A 6,000-nucleotide genomic window follows, 5' to 3' on the forward strand; every position below is an offset into this window, starting at 1 on the left:
GTTCTGATCAAATAAAGGCCGTAACAAGCTCTCTCCCCATCTGCCCCCGGCTCCTGGTACAGCTTAATGAAGACGCTCCTGCCACAGACGCTTGTTATTAGCTGCGCGGGAAAGGCGCCAGCTTAGCGGGCGGGTGTGCTGCTCTGCCGGAGGTGGCAAGGGGTAGCACAACGGCACAAATCTAATCACTCACCCACCACTACCTCCCCCTGTGCCAAGTTGGGCTAACTTTGTTAGCAGGCTAACACTGTGCTTATAGCTGGTAGGGGATGTCCACCAGGGGATGTGTGAGGTTAGAGGTGAGAAGGTGAGGGCTGTTTGTTAGTCTATCTTACCGCTCTCTCTGGTGGATACATGGAGAAAGGAGGAGAGTGGGAAGAAATAGGGCTGATCATAGCTTATGCTGAAGCTACTGTAGAGGATGTGGGTCTAGGTGTTTAGGTGTGTTTGATGGTTGGGTGTGCTATGCATGTTTATGTGTGTGTGTGTGCGTGCCAATGTTTCTTCACATGGCCATGGCCTCTACACATACACTCGACCTCCACTACCTGTAACTGAGACACACACACACACACACTACTTGTGCAGCAAAAACATATCGGTTTGCTTTCAGTAAAGAATCTAAAATTAGGGTAACTAACTACGATGGCAAACTTTGACATTTCCCTCGGTTTTTTATTTTCTAATCAGTAGTGGCCTTTCAACTGCTATGACATTCTGCAACCCCTGTAACCCAAACACAGTCTTCCTGCCCTTGTGCTCTCCCTCGGTCCACTCTTCCTGCCTTTGTGTGGGAGTTGTGGGTTTGAGATAGAAGGAGGAAGTGAACTCCAAATAAGAAAAGACCTTACTCAACAAAACTCACCTCAAACACCCTGCAAGAAACGACAAGCGGGGATATGACTGTATGAAGTTTCAGAACTGTAGTCTGAAGCACACAGTAACGAATGAAGTATGCTTAATAGAGATCCACTGTCCTGCTTAGATTCACAGTTCCTCCATCCACACAGTGGTTACTGGACCTTTCCTGCCCCGGGCCCTTACTGGGCAGGTAGGAAGGATGGGTGGCCGTGTTTGAATCATCAACAGTGTTGTTGTGTTGGGTGCCAGTCAGACAGCTGGCATTGAATCACCACGCAGGACCTGAACAGTTTCTCTCAGTCTCTGGTGTCTCTCTGTGGGCTCAGAACAGCTCCCAGTATCTCTGTGCCAGTCTCTCATGAATGAGCCACTGTGGAGTGTGTGAGCCACACGCATACTGGGTAGAGAGAGGGGCTTCTTCAGAGATGGCCCCTGTTCAGAATGAACACACACCCGGACGGGGGCGAGCACATACACACACACTGGGGACTTTCAAAACAAACCAGTCTGAGCCAAGACAACATATTCTACATTCAGCTTCTCAGTGGGTCGGATCCATCTATCTTACACATGACTGGAAACGTCGAGAAACATTCCACTTCAACCAACACCTAAAACCAACACATGGCCTCCTCCCTTTGGCCACCACCTAACTCAATAACCCGCCTCCCCTTCCACACTCTGATTCACAAGAGTCAAAGTCCAGTTTGTTCTGATCTGTTTCATATTTGTCCACCCAGCCCTGTTGCAGGAGCTCTGTCCAGGACATATGGTTTGAGATGGTGGAGATTCCCTGTGGGAGCCCTGGCTGGGCGGGCACATGCTTTACTGACATTCTCCTAACATTCCACTGCGGGAGAGAAAGAGAGAGACGGAGGGAGAGAGAGAGAGAGACGGAGGGAGAGAGAGAGAGAGATAGAGAGACAGAGGCACGCTAGTAACGAGCAACGGGAGTGTTTATTAAGCATGAACATGGCGTGACTGAGACTGGCTGTCTACATCATGGATTTGGAGACAGAGAGACAGAGAAAATGAGTGAAAGAGACAGGGGTCTGATACAGTATCATGACTGATTGGACGAGAGGAATCCCTGATTAAAATGACCCCAAATGGAATGACCAGTTCTAGGCTTTAATTAGTCATTTTTAATCATCATAGAGTTTGTGTGTGTCGTTTGTGTGCATGCCAGGGACTCCTTCATTTGCCATGAGCTAATCCAGCTCCTACATAGCTGGCCTCAGCTGGGACACTAACTGGAGCACCCCCCCCCCACCCCAAGGCCCCATCTAAAAGCTCCACATGACTAATACAACCCTGATGTCTGAGTAAGTCTGCATCATTACTACATCAACCAAAAGAACTATGAGACCCACAAAGGAGAATGTATTAAACGGACATGAACAGATAGCCTTTAGTTGTGTGTGGGTGTACTTATGAAACAAGGCTGATGGTTTGTGCGCATGCGATGGTCTCACCCCCTGTGTATACACAACCCTGACAACGTGCCTCACATTCAACAGCATGGTTAGTGGAACGAACAGGCCTTAAAGACAACACCCACACCAATACAGGAGAGAAACCAAATTATTTCAGAATATGTCTGCTTTGAGCAGGACTGCTTTGTCCTCGCTCCTTAGCAAAGTTTCTCGTCCTAAACAACCTTTTTCTCGACATCCTGTTCAGCTGAATTGTGTCAGATTCAGAACATTGGAACAACATTTTGGGACTGGTCCAGTCAATCTTCTAGAAAACTTTACAAAATGTACAGTAAGTGAAACAGAAAGTCTGACTGGATGTCAGGTTCCTGTAAAGACTCCTGCTGGATCTTGCTATTCCAAGTCAAGGATGGACAGATGAGCTCATGTCTTATGGTTTATTGCATCATAACCGTTTTTGCTATTATTGCAACATTGAAAGGTTACTTTTATGTCCCAGATTAAGAACTAGGGAGTCTTTAACAAAAAACTCCCACCACATTTTTTCTTCAGACTTTTGTCTTAAGAAACTGTGACTAACAATTGGTGATATCATCTAATGAAACCATGGCCAGATTCCAAAACGGTTTCACAGAGAAAGGTCCTCTATATTGTTAGATTTGAATCAAGCTCATCTGAGAGCAATGTAAAGGGAACATAGGCTGTGAGACAGCACGGCCGAGGAGATGAGGGTGGAAACAGCCTTGGGACCTGCTGACCCCAACCTCGTTAATCAATTAGCCGGAGCATTCCTGTCATTCTGACCACCCTGGAGCCTGTGGCACCAGCAGGGAGACCTACAGACCTCCGGAGCTCAGAGCCACACAGGGCAGCTTGGGGTACTGACACTCTTACAGCCGGACACTGACAGGCATAGCTCTACAAACGTTCTGGATAAGAGCGTCTGCTAAATGACTAAATGTAAATGTACAAACCAAAGACCAGGTGTGCACTGTGAGAGAGAAAAATCATGTCATAGAATCCAAGACATGTTAGAACACATAAGGTCAGACTTTGATGATGACTCCTAAACTAGTTGGAATATACCGCAAATACATTCCTATCTCTGGTCCATTTTTTGGAATGTGCCATGGTCATTGCCGCATATATCAAACATTTTTTATATTTCTAACTCGCTGACTTTAGTTCGAGCTGTGAGGCCATGCTACAGACAGTCCGCCAAGCATGCACAGCGTTCAAGAGCGCCGGTTCATTCTTGAATGTTCTACCAACCACTTCCCTCACTCAGAAAACCCCCCCAGAAAAAAACAGAAAACAAATCTCAAACAAAGGTTTTTGGTCATTATTCTTTCACATAGTGTAACAGATGTTGAAACATTTACTGGACATTGTGCTAAAAACTGTTCTGATACGAGTTGCTCTTGTTGGAATAAAATCTATATTTGAGCAATTCAACACTTCAACTGTCTGGATTGGAGGCTGATATTTCTCCTCAGAGGACATGAGGACAGCCAGGTCACGAGAAAGCAAGCTGTTCCTTCTGTCATTCTATGAAGAAAAAAAATGAAACAAGAATTTGCACTCCAAAGCTGAAATCACTCTAACCCCAAGACAAACCTAAATAGCACACCAAGCCACTTCTGTCAAAGTTATTAAAACATTCCATAACCAGCGTGTAGGACTAAAACTCTCTCAAGCTGACCTCTCCTCTTGCGTGCCACCAAGTCACTACACAAGTCACAGAACTAATCATTTAGCTCAGGCTAAACTCAATTGATTTCCACCACATGCTTGGTTGCGCTACACTCTTAAAGCCAGTGCTTGTTTGTCACAGCAGTCAGCGATGGCATTCCAGACTTCTAAAAACCATTAACTCAGGCTAACGTCTCTGGCTGAACATTCATGTTTGTCTTTCTTGAGGTACATTGTTACGTGGGATGTAATTTAATGGTTTGTATGGCAGAGGTTATTGTCACTGAGTTAGCCTTGTGACTTAAAGGGAGGGACGGTGACAATGGATTTGGGTATTTGATGCGATGCTAAACTGGTATGATCAGTTACACTTGATAGAAACGACTGCCTTTTTTCTGACCCACTCAGTTGTATTGTGTCGTCTTGTCCTCATAGCTGCAAGTTAAATACAGTAGAGGTGAATTAAAAGCTCTTTTTATTCCCAATTCACACTGGACATGTTAAAGACTAGCCAAAAGCCACACCTGCCAGCCCCCACACAAGCTATCTGCACAATAGCATTGGAGTGTAAGCAATCCCTCAGTCCACCTCTCTCTTTGTTCTTCTATTCCCTGGGGTTGTTTCTGAAGCCAAGGTTTAGCAGCAGAGGACAATAGGTGTCCTGCCCCTGTCCCCACCCATGCCCCAGCCTGAGTCAGCCATCAGCCCCTTGCAGAGGAGCCGAAGCTGGCCTCCCAGAACTTCTGGTGGGGAGATGGACAGATGGAGAGAGGATGAACGAGGGGAAGAAGAAGCATTAAAGATCGATTTAATCTGCTCTCAAAAACCAAGGAAAATAAAACTGTCTCTGACGCAAAAAACTGAGGGTGAGGAACAGATTTAAAAAAAAGCGAGGGAGGGAGTGAAAGAACTAAGTATGAAGTAAGTATGATGAAGCTTCCAGAGACCCAGGGGTTTCTGGAAGATTGCAGCAGGGGAAGGAGCTGATGGCCATACCAGGGGCCGTGGCCCGGCCTCTCCAAGGGGGCTTCCTGAGGATATCCGCCGCCGAGAGAGAACAGGGCACCGCCGCCCCGTCAGATGAAACCTGCTGGAGCTCTGCCTGACCCCGACCACGAGACCCGGGTCTGGGACGAGAGAGAACTCATAAGCCAGACCAGGCTGACCAAGAAGGAGCCTGTACTAAGACTAGATTTGGCAGAGGCAAAGTTAGCACATGCCCTTTTCTGTAGTCCCAGCAAAATGTCTTCCTGAAGCTTTGCTTTGAGACAAACATCCAGGATACTTGGGATGAGAGGCGTCTTTCAGAGAGGCACTGGGGGAACACAGAGGATGACTGTTAGCTATCCACATCTGTGATCAAATTATCGGGTCAAGGACGAGAATTAGAAGCCTGAGCAGACTAAGGCATACCTGAAAATGAGCAGATCTGTATTTCTCATTCCTTGGGGTTGTTTGGATGAGGTGAGATGAAACCTTGTCAGTTAGAGCTACTCTGGTTGAGCTCCAGAGTAGGGTCTTGAGTGTTTTCTGTGGGCTCTGGTGGGAATGGTTCCCTCATATCTACACATACCTACACCTCTCTGTATGTAAACTTCAGAAACTTCAACCAAGATTACCTACTGGCACCTCCTAGAGCACTGAGGTGGTTAACTACTCCACAAAAACCTTGAGTTTGTATAAAGAATAGTGCTTATTTGAGATCTCCTGGAACATCTTTCTCTCCAAACTAGTTTAAACAGCAGCAGCAGTTTCCTCCAGACAGCCCCAGACTCTTAATTAGCTACAGGCTGTTTACCCCACTTGCAACCACAAATAAATGCCTGGCTGGGAGGCTTGCAGAGGTATTCTCATTAAACACCCCCCCTTCAGTGAAGAGTTAACCTCAGAGAGGGGTAAGTGGGGTGTGGAGGGGGGGTGGGGGCTTAAAACAACCCAGGCTTTGATCTATGGTCAGTACTTAGTAAATCACTTCTTGCTACTGTGTGCCGCGTAAACACTCAAAAGACTG

Source organism: Osmerus mordax, chromosome 8 (genome assembly GCF_038355195.1).
Source record: "Osmerus mordax isolate fOsmMor3 chromosome 8, fOsmMor3.pri, whole genome shotgun sequence".
NCBI lineage: Eukaryota > Metazoa > Chordata > Actinopteri > Osmeriformes > Osmeridae > Osmerus > Osmerus mordax.